The sequence below is a fragment of the Nannospalax galili genome, unplaced genomic scaffold (genome assembly GCF_000622305.1).
Source record: "Nannospalax galili isolate Female #2095 unplaced genomic scaffold, S.galili_v1.0 scaffold765, whole genome shotgun sequence".
In the NCBI taxonomy this organism is placed as follows: Eukaryota; Metazoa; Chordata; class Mammalia; order Rodentia; family Spalacidae; genus Nannospalax; species Nannospalax galili.
The window spans coordinates 2,339,237-2,351,089 of NW_008352647.1; the positions used below are offsets into that span (position 1 = coordinate 2,339,237).

The 11,853-nt window shown below is 43.3% G+C and overlaps 1 non-coding gene across 1 annotated transcript; it reads left to right on the top strand.

Moving 5' to 3' along the window:
• The first annotated feature begins 584 nt into the window (after positions 1 to 584).
• On the top strand, positions 585 to 691 carry LOC115067080. The gene has a single exon (XR_003846512.1). It is a non-coding gene; the product is annotated as a U6 spliceosomal RNA (small nuclear RNA).
• Positions 692 to 11,853: the final 11,162 nt, after the last annotated feature.

The window sequence follows — 11,853 nt, forward strand, 5'->3', positions numbered from 1 at the left end:
TTCACAGAAATCATGCCCCTAACCTCTCATCATCTCCCACTATCAAACCCTTCTGTTCACTGTGTAAGTGGTCCAGCCTACCTGCCATTGTATAGGCAGAACATGTCATCCTTGACTTTGAGTCCTGTCATCTTCACATCCCCACTTCCTGTGGGATCTACTTCCTTCCTAGTCTGGAAGCCATCTGCCGAAACTGTGGGCATTAGTCCCTCTTGATCTCCAGGAAGCAATTCCTCTAGTGAAATCTTTCTGCCTCTAAACATACTTGCACCTCCCAATACCTCATCATTTGCATATCCAGAAGTTCCTCCAGGGATATGAATGCGGTTACAGCTCTCCTCCACTGAATCCCTCCTGTGTCTGCCCACTGTCTTCAGGATGAAGTTTGAGTGCTTTCTCATCTCTTTGAAGCCTCATCTCTAGATAGTGTTTCCCTCCTCCTTTTTCTATCCTCTCTCTTTCTCTCCCACACACCAATCTGCGCTGCCAATGCAGTGACCATCAGCCACATGAAGCAGCTACTGGGCATTGTGGAATGTATCTACTCTGAACTGAGCCGTGCTATCAATACAAAACATGCACTGGTGCTCATTTTGGCAGCACATGTACTAAAATTGGAACAATGCAGAGAAGATTAGCATGGCCCTTGCATAAGAATGACACTCAAATTCATGAAGCGGTCCATATTAAACACACACACACACACACACACACACGCACGCACGCACACACACACACACACTGGATTTTGAGCAGAAAATTTTCAGAGATTCTAAAAAGAAAGAATGTAAAATACCTCATTGATTTTCTTACCATTTGCATGTTTAAAATGATGATATTTTGGCTAGCTGATATTAATATTTAATTAATGTCACCTATTTATTTTTTACCTTTCTAAATGTAGGCACTAGAAAATTTACCATTCCGTGTGTGGACTGCATGTATTGCAAGGTGTTGAAGAACATCTTCCCATTCCTCCATGCCTGGGCTCCTGGTGAGCTCAGGGATCAAGGAATGTGTTAGTTAGTTTACTCCGCACTTTAACAAAATACCTGACAGAAACAAGAGAGGAAAGGTTTATTTGGGCTCTTGGTGTCAGAAGAGACAGTCCATCACGGAAGCTGGAGTGTGTGTCTGCTGCTTCTCACTTTGTAGCTGACCAGGAAGCAATGAGCTCAGGTGGGGCCCAGAAGCCTTTTCAGGCTGCCACTAGTAACCCACCTCTGCCAGCTAGGCCCCATGTCTCAAAAGGTCCACAGTCTCCCAGTCTTAATTTATTTTCTGTTGCTATAATAAAATACTCTGACAACAGTGGCTTAAGGGAGAAAAGGTTTATTTCCTCTCTCAGGTCCAGGTTACAGTCCATCCTGCGGCTTAAGCCACAGTGGCAGGAGCCTGAGGCTGCCATGTCCTATTACATCCAAAGTAAAGGATCGGGAGCAGGGAGCAACCGGAGAATGCCTGCTTGGCTCTCTTTCTCCATTCACACAGTCCAGGATCCCAGTCAAGGAAAGGCACCACCCTTTGATGATTAACATAATCAAAACAATCCTTCTTGGGCATGCTCAGAAGCCCATCTCCCAGGGAATTCTAAATTTTGTCAAGTTGACAACACTAACCATCACAGTCCCCAAACATCACCACCGGCAGAGAACCAAGTATTCAAACACATGAGTCTGTGATGGACATTTCACACTCAAAGTTGTGTAGCAAGGAACATGCCTCCAGCTGAGAATGTCAACAGACCTAAAGGAAATAACATCTCAGTGTTAGTGCCTGCCTTAGTTCAGTTAGGGAGGAGCCAGCGGTGGAACCCCTGTTTTTGAGGTTCCGGCAAGCCCTGAGCAGTGGACATGTGGGAGAACCCAAGAGGCACTACAGCACTTCTGCAAGAAAAGCTACAAAGATTGCCCCACTGTGAATCACAAAAGGAAAAGCTAGCCAACCACCATTTGTTCATGTGGATGATGGTATGTGAGCCTGAGTGCAGGTTTCCCAGGGAGGGGACAGAACACAGAGGGATGGGATTGTTAGAGTGTAGGAAGGGCTGTTGACGCTGGGCTCTAGAGAGATTTAAAGAGAGTAACTTTTCTCTTAGGACAAAAAAAAGACACTTTAGAGTGCCATTTTATAGTCAATAGTCTTCCTGGATTTCTCTGGTCAGTCATAAAAAGCTGTGAAGATGTTTTCTGATGCTTAAGTTCTACCAGGTACCATCAATGCTTTAATAATATCCACCACACTCTGAGAGCCTGCGTGACGGGGCAGAAAGGAATGGAAGGGTCTCCATCATGATGTCTGAAGCAGCAGTCTCACATGGGTAGGGACAGACCTCCCAGACTCTGGGCATGAGCAGGGTCTGTGGCACACTGGCAGGGAGCTTCAAACTGATAGGAGGCTTAGGAACAGTTATGGCCAAACCAACTCTGCTTGCCTAGGATACGCAGCAGGAAGAGAACCTAGAAGGAAATTGGCTCTGACCCTATCCCACGACCTGCTCTGCCAGAGCTGCTCTTCCCTCCCAAATTTGTCTTCAGGACTGAATTCAGGCCTCACCTCCTCCAAGATGTCTCCATAGATGTGCTTTCTTGGTGGTCTGATTAGACCCATTCCTGACTGCTGTTGGTGACTGTCTGCTTGACCCGCTTCCTCAACAGCAGACACCTGGAGGGCAGGAAGGTAATGTGATTCACCTGTGCACCCTAGTGCCCAATTCAGCAATAACAAATAGCATGGGTACAGTGAATGTGTGCTGGAGAAATGAATGGTACCAACAGGTCTTAGATACACTGGTAGCACCCTCTTCAAGCCCCATCTGAGGTTCAGCCCACTTCTGGTTCCAAGAGACTTCTAGTTTCCAACTTGGCCATGGTCAGTGTCAAGAAATATCTCCACTGGGTCTCATAGACTCTCAAAAAATACTGGCCATTGGCCCTGCTCTTGGTTACCCATCAGAACTTCACGGTAAGACCATATTGCTTAAGACACTACATATATGAGCTGTAGAACAAATGAGGAGAAATCAAGCTGGTGTTTACTTCAAAGCCTCATCTCTACTACCTAGCTTTCATAGTGCTGGAAGGTTCTATGCATGCCACAAGAAGAGGAAATTAATCATTAACCTTATCCAGCTATGACTCCTATAAGCTACAACAACTGGCCTGTTAAGATATGCCCAAGAGTGGCACAGATATTACAGAAGTAACCAACCACTTTCTAGTTGGGTTTAAGGTCTGCTTCATAAGATGGAGCTCATACTTGACATTGATATCAAGCCTAGGAACCTGTAGCTACACAGGTCCCAGGTCATAGGGGAGATTCAATACTATTATTCTGCTAAATAGATATAGTATTAAACTGACTCCTAATGACTTATTGTTATACTCATAGATTAATGCATCTTTCACCTCTCAACAGAGAAGCTTCTTTATACAGCAGATGGTGATTAACACAGAGACTCACGACTGGGTTACATGGAGAAAATAAGAGGCTACAGGCTGATTCTCCCTGGGTAGGACATGTATATCAAATTTCTGCCTTCCAAGTCTCAGGGATCATTGCAAAAGAGGGGGCAGGAAGATTGTGAGAGCCAGAGGAGGTAGATGACCACAGGGAAACAGAGTTTTCCAGACGTGGGGAGTTACTCATATGAATTCACAGCAATGATGGCAGCCTGCATAAGTCCTATGGGAGCTCAAACCAGACAAAATCCCAGCATAAATGGCAGAAAGTGGGTAAGAAACCCCATCTCTACCTGAGAAAGTACTGACAACCAATGGCCACTGGGAGAAGGAGAGTCAGTCACATTTAAGGGTGAAACTCTTGGTAGGTTGATCAGGCTCCAGTGGATGAACCCACACCAAAGGGCATTTGGGAACACTAATTTAGATACATACATGTGTGTGTATGTGTGTGTGTGTGTGTGTGTGAGAGAGAGAGAGAGAGAGAGAAATTGGGTGTGGGCAGTAAGGGGGATAAGAGGGATGCGGATAGGGGATCTAAATACAATCAGAATATATTGTATGAAATTTGCAAAAAAATCAATTAAAAAAACAGCCAAAAAAAAGAAAAATAAACATCCCCAATATGTCTGAAGCTTCAGGATATGTGGAGGTGATAGACAGATGTCTGCCGTCTCTCTGAGGAGTGAGGTTTTCCTAATTCTCCCATCATTTAAACAAACTGGGATGCCGATTGATAGAAGAGCCATTTTTACAAAGACTTGGAAAAATGGCTTTTAATATCAGTTTTTAAGAAAGAAAGTATGGCCCCTATAAACTGTTAAACTTCACTTTATTGACCATAAATCTGTATTTTGCTCAATGCAAAAGTTTTTCATCTTGTACAGAAAAATGCTGAAGCAGCGACAATGGCTGAAAACAAGAAGTTTTCTCTTACGGACAATTTATATGAAAAAGTTATTGAATTTCTGGTTAGGGAGGCCAGGCCAAGCATCTCGTGGCTCCCCCTGAGGGCCAGGCCAACGGTGCCAGACACGACCCATTGCTGATCAATGTCAAGAGAAAATTAACCAATTGTAAGTCTATTAAGTTGTGGGCACTAGGGATTTCAGAGCTCAGAGCAAAGACGTGCCTCTCCCTGGGGACCTTCAGATGAGGCTTTCTTTACTGAAAGTGAAGCAAGTCCTGCTTCCAAAGGAAAGGGCGGCAGAAGCTGACTGTTAAGGGCACACAAAAGCCACTAGGCGCTCTCATAATTATCGCCTCACTTAATCCTTGCAGTAGCCCCAGGAAGACTTCCTCAGCCACACCTCGCAATAGAGCAACTGCAAAGAGAGAGGTCAAGAATTAGTCCACAGTCTCAGAGAACGGAAGTGACTGAAGAACACCCTTAGCCTCGGTTTCCCCATGCAGAAAATAAAGCTGAATGTATTTAACCCGTGAGTGGCACACAACGGATGCTCAGGAAATGCTTGCTTCCTTCATGATATCAGGGAAGTGAACATGGGAATTCTGAAGCCAAGACTGGGTGATTCAAAGGCCTGTGCTTTTCCCTACAGAAATCACCTCTTCATCAGACCCAACCCTCTGCAGTGCCTCAAGAAAGGAGGATCACCGCACCTCCTCTGTATGTGGGCAAAGGAACACTATCCTGCACAAAGAAAGTCACCACACCATAAAGAATGTAACTTTTGAAAAGGACCAGGCAGGTTCCTTCAAAGTTCCTCCATTCCTCCTCCCACCACTGCAAGTGCCAGAAATTTCACCAACAGAGCGATACATTCCTGAGTTAAAACATTCTTCCCTACTAGAATAAAAATATTCTTAGTTAACATAGGCCTGTGTGTCTACATGTTCTTGTGTGTACACATGCGTGCAGCTGCACGTGTGTAAAAGCCAGAGGTCAGCATCAGGAGTCTTCCTCAATGAACTCTCCACTTTTTTTTTTTTTTTTTGAGACAGGGTCTCTCACTAAACCTGGAGCTCACCAATTCAGGTTGGCTGGCCAGCAAGCTCTAGGATCCTCCTGTCTCTGCCTGTCCGGCACTCAGATTACAGGTGCAAACTGCCATATCTGGCTTTTTATAGGATGCTGGGGATCCAAACTCGGGTCATCATGCTTGTGCACCAAGTACTTTACTGCCTGAGTCATCTTCTTAGCCCCAAGGTAAGGTAGTTTTAAAATTCAAAACAGAATTGGAAAGAGTCCCTGGAAGAATCCAGTCAGAGAAAAGCATGCAGACTGTATGTAGCAAATTGAGGCATAACAATTGGTTATGCTTATGCTGAGAAGAATTCTGAGATGTATACAACCTAGGTTCAATGGGAAATATTGTAGCATTCGATTCTAGTGTTTTCAGCATGAAAGCAACACCACAGAGAGGTTTATAGAACCCTCTTCAGTGGTCTTCTGACCTCGTCTTCACTTTTATCTTATCCCCCTCACCCTCCAATAATGTTGCAAAACAATCTTCCTAACACAGATAGGATCCCATTAATTCCACAGCTCAATACCCTTCCATTTACTATTACCTATCCACATCTGTCATTCCCCTCCTGTTACACTCCAGCAGGACTGAACTACTCTAATTTCACCCAAAAACACCATGTTTTCTCACATTAACACACATTTTTTATAGAACGACATCTCTTAGACTACCCACACAGCAAGCTCCTACTCATCCTTCAAAACCTAACCCAAGACTCTATGCTCTAAGACCTTCCTTCATTCCCCCTCAGACTTAGGTGCTCCTTCCTCAGTGCCATCCTGCACAGTGCATTGCTCTATCAAGCTCTATTTCATCCTTGGACTATGAGCCTTTAGGCAGGAACCCAACATCTAAGTGTCTTCTAAACATGCATTTCAGAGCCTAGCACAATACTCAAGTTTGTAAGTGAATGAATAGGTGAATGAGTCATCTTCCTCTCCTATTGTTCACCAAACTCTGTACCCAGTGTGACTTTCAATACACACTATCATCCCATTGATAAACGTCCATTGAGGTATTGCTAGGTACAGAAGAATGATGAAAGTACGTGACAGTTTCTGCCCTCATGTTTGTCTGATGGAAAAGACAGATAACGCATGGAAGATGAACTAATATATATGCACTTACAGAATGAAGAGTGTGATGAGGATGAGCACAGCGAGAGAGGAAGAGGTGGACAAAGAGCTGGAGCTTTAGAGAAGATGGCAAGCTCTCACTTTAGAATGAAAAGGAGCCAGCCTTGGAAACTGGAGGAATGGAATGCTTCTAGGCCCACAGAAAAGATCTGCAGTGTTTCTGACCGTAGAGCTTGACTTGCTGGAGCTGAAAGGAAAGCACAAAGGCTGGAGTGGAACAAGGAAGGGAAGAGGAGCTTAGGATCGGGGTGGGGAATGGTTCAGAAACCTCATCATGCAAGTTCTTATGAAAACAATAGGGAGACATGGGAAAGATGTGAGCGGAGAGTTTGCGAAGTCTGACTTAATTTGAGAGAGATCACTCTGCTACTGTGCAAGAACCTGGCTCGTTGGAAAACAATTGCAATCATTGAGGCAAGAGATGACATTGACTTGGCCATAGAAGTTGGATTTGAACATGTTTTGGAAGGAAAAGCAAGAAGACATGATGTCAGTTCCACACCTCCTGAAACCCTTTCAAACTGGGTCAGCCCAAAAGTCCCACAGTCCTTCCTCACACCACTCTACATTGCAGTTGTTCCTCTGGTCTTCTGACTTTGCTTGAGATTATTTCCTCCACCCTAGGAAGAGACACATGGACTGGAAGCATCCAGTACACAGCCTGACTTGAAGATCACAGGGATGAGGGTTGGGTGGTTTTCTGGAATCCCTGTTCAGCTTGAACTGCTGAGCAAGTAAGGTTGGAACACTTCCAGAGGCAGCCCAAATAACAGCATTCATATGCAAATTAGATGTCCTGCCCTCTTACCACACTTTGCTCATAGTTGAACTCAAATGCCAAAGATAAAGATAGTGGAAAGAATGAGCTCTAATGAGCATGAATTAAAAGGTGAAGAGAGCAAGCAGGAATTGGCCAAATTTGGAGTGGCCTGCTCCTCTTTCAAGAAAACGGAAGAGCCTTTAGGTCTAGTATCTTAAGGTGGAATCAAACTCACAGGTGATCATTTTGTCATTATCTTTTATAACTTGGATATACCATATATTCATTTGTATATCTCAAATATTTTATTGAAAACAGGAAGAAAGATGGCTTTCAAGGCAAAAAAAGTAGAAATACTCCCACCCACTCCATATCTAATGCATGAATAATCTAAAATCTGAAGCAAATTTTTGTTGGCCAGAGACAGGTCACAAAGATGATTTTAGTTAGAATTCAAATAATCAAAAAAATTCTGTTAAATTAGATTAGTACATTTATTCATTCAGTAAACATAAGCTGATGAGTCCTCTGTACAATGATAATGAATTAGAGCTGCCCTTATAGGCCAGAGGGTCAACAGAACAGAATGCAACCCTGGAGGCCATGGTGGTCAGTGCTGACTGAAGTCTGTTCTCAACTAGCCAGAAGGGATTCAAGAAGGTTTCTAGAGCAGATGACAAAAACACTGATTTTGTAGAATGAATAGGAGCATTTCAAGTAGACAAAGCCATGATGAGCTCAGGTAGCTGCATCAGCTTGATAGAGCCCAATTCTCTATAGCTCTCCAACCTCTCTTGAGGTATATCACTTAATAGCTTGAGATAGACCATGGTACATTTGCATTGTAGCAACCGCCAAGTGCTGCAGGCCAGGGTTCTCTATTAGTCCCAGGGAAGACTTTTGATGTACATCAGATGGTGGTAGCCTTGAGGAAGATGAGGAGAAAGTCCTCATTCCTGGACCTTTTGAGTAGCAGGAAGTCTAGAATCCAACAGATCTGTTTGAAACTCTGTGAGGATTTTCTTGGATCTGTGATTGATAATTTTCCTCAACTATGGGAATATGTTGTTCATTATTTCAAATATTCTTCTAATTTCTCTTTTTGTATCTGAGATTCAAGACACATACATAGAATTCTGTGCACATATATGAATGTTTTTATTGTCCCATAAGTTGTTAACTATCTGTTCTCTTTTCATCAGCTTTTTGTACTTCTCTGTATTTCATTCTGGGTATTTCTATCGCAATGCCTTCTAGCTAATTTACCTTTCCTTCTAAGGCATAGTCTTTGGAAAGAGATCACGAATTAGAATATTTTACCAGAAGTCACAGTTCACTGTGGAATGAAGATGGTTAAACAGAGGAGAAAACACAATGAACATGTTAGCATGTTCTGCCAGTAGACCAGAGATACCAAATGTGGAATATTCTTACCACTGTTTCTCTCTCCCATTTCTATGACAGACATCACTAATCCACTGTGGTTTTCATATCACTGATCCCTGAGGCTGTCTTAGCCCATCTCTACACAGCATTATAGGTAGTCTCTTAACAAATGAATGTGGCTGGCTTCAAATAGAAACAGATTTTCCTTACCAGTTTTAAATTCCTTATAATGCTATTTTTGCATCAGTCTTGATGGCTTGGTGGTGGGAAAAGAAATATAATTATAAATCTCTAGGTAATCAAGCATAAATATGAATATTATCCAATAGTTAATCATAAACATAACATTTACATAATTTTGCATAAATATTTACTTATACATACATAATATTTTTATAATTAAAAACCTGTTAAGATCAAACTAGGTAAGAGGTAAGAGAATGCCCTGTGAAGTACAGGGTTCTCTACTTAAGACAACAGCTGGTTTCCTGCTGATTCAGAAATTCTGTGATCTCTGTACCTAGATTCCTGGTGAAATGTGGTATCTTTTCCACTTCTAATCCCACATCAACTGTACATAGAACGACCAACAATTCTACGATGTCTATAATGAGAAGTCATGGGATGTGAAACTTCAAATACAGACACTGGACAGTCCCAGATAAGCTCAGTGAGTTGGTCACCCTGGTTGTAAGGATGGAACAAACCCAACAGTTCTCAGCTCTCTGGGATGATTCAGACCAGAGAAAAATCAAGATTCTCATGGCTACTGACTTTTAAATCACTCCAACCAGGTCCCCAGATGTCTGTCCTTCCACACAATCTCAGAAGGGGCTTCGCAGCACGTTCGCTCACGATTGACGTTCCTGTACTTCCTTACCATTCTAGTTTGATTTTTGTTGCTGTGATAAAACCCTGACCAAAACCAACTTGGGAAGGAAAGGGTTTTTCACGTTACAATTCCCACATCACAATTCATCACTGGGGGAAGCCAGGGCAAGAGCTCAAGGCAGGAGCCTGGAGGCAGGAACTGAAGCAGTGACCGTGGAGGAAATCTGCTTACCAGCTTGCTTCCACTGGCTCATGCTCAGCTAGCTTTCTTATGCAGCCTAGGTCCACCTACCTAGGGATGATACCACCCACAGTGGGTTTGGTCCTCCTATATCAGTTAGCAATGAAGAAAATGCCCCTCAAATATGTGAACAGGCCAATCTATGGAGGAAGTGAGATTCCAGCTTCCCAGGTGTGTCAAGCTGACAGCTGAAGCTTTAACACTCTCCAACTAGCTCTGCCTCCTTGCTCCTCTCAAGTTTAGAGTTTTGCCCTTCAACCAATAAGTGTACAGCTTTTTTTAAACGTCCCAAATGAGCCTGACTCTTTCTTTTTCTACCAAATTTCTCCTTATCTCATCCATACCATTAAGTAACAAAACAAAGGAAAAAGAAATTAATATAAATTTTAAAGCTATGCACCTATTTAGTAACAGTTCCTGTGCGGGCTGCTCAGATGTAGGGACCAACCCCTGAGGCGTTTAGAGTTGGGAGCTGGAAGGAGGGGAAGAAAGTGGGCAGCACATAAATGATTACAATGCACTATTACTGTAGCTGAGTGTTTTAAATACACTGCTCCTTTTAATCCTCACACTGTCCCCGAGAGTCAGGTCCTATTACCACCATTCCTCATTTTCCACATGAAAAAGTTAAGAGTTAGTTGTTTAAATAATTTGCTCACCCTCAACAAAGCTACTGAGTGACAGAGTGAGTTGGACACGAACCTCAGTTCCCCATCGAATTCACTGTCAACACTGTGTTCTCCTGTGGTACAATCCAGGCAAAATGTTGCAAAAACTCAAAGAAGGATAAAGAATGTGTCCCCTAATAGGAGAGCAATTAGGAAGTCTTCAGAGAGGAAGAAACTCTTGAGTTGTGTCTTTTGTGTGTGTGCATGTGTGGGCACGCATGTGGAGAACAGAGGTCAACTTGAGTTTTATTCTCAGGACATTGTCCACCTTGGTTTTTCTTTTGTTTTTCTTTTTTTGAGACAGGGTCTCTCGCTGGCCTGAAACTCACCGATTCAACTAGGCTGCTGGCCAGTGAACCCCAGAGAGCCCCTGTCTTCACTTCCCCAGCTCTGGAATTACCTCCATTCCTGGCTCTTTTATCCCACACAGACTCTGGGGTTAGAACTAAGGTTTTCATGCAATTAAAGCACTTTCTCAACTGCACCATCTCCCCAGCCCCATTGGTTGGTCACTAGGTGGATAAAAGGTGGAGTCTCAGAGGACACCGGCTTATGAACGAACTCCCAGTATTCAGAGTACAATTTATTTTCTAACATGATGGTTTTAGGCACAGAAGCCTTTGGGGGGTAACATGTGCTATAGGACCAGGGAGGGAGACAGAAGTCAGATAGTGATCACTGTGTCACTAAGATGTTACCATATGACCCTGGAAGTCCTAAAAGGTTTTAGTCAGGACAGTCACATCTTTGAGTTTTGGAAAAAGTCACAGTGGCAGTGATAGATTCCAGAGTGGAGGTGGCGATCTCAAGGCCAAGACAATTACCTCCGGAACAGATGAAGCAGAAAGAAGCAAAGGCAGAGGCAGGACAACTGAAAGTTCACAGATTTGCAAGGAATCTTGTCAGCCAGTGGGCCAGGCTTGGTGTCTGATTGGACTTGGAGAACAAGAGACAGAGAAGGCAGAAAAATAGCATATAGAGAGGAAGATAGTGTCTAGCTTAAGAGGATAAATGGATGGTGGTGCCATGTGCTATGAGATGGACAGTGGAAGAAGCACAAGCCTGGAGAGGAAAGCGGTACTGGAGGGCAGTGTCAGTAAGATATCCATCTGGTGGTAGAGTTAAAGCCTGAGAGAAAGAGTAGACTGAAATTACTCTAGGTTAAGAACTGTGGGGACATTTAGGTGGTGCTCTGACGTGTCTCACTTAGAAGTATCCCTCCTTAAAAATGACATGTTCACATCACTACCTCTCTCACATCCTTCCAAATGTCCAATGGAGTATACCCACTAAAGTTGAAAAGCCTTAAATTTTTTAAAGAAATCCAGAATTGTAGAGGCTAGGAGGTCTGTAGTACCATCACTTTCTTGTAGCTCACATAC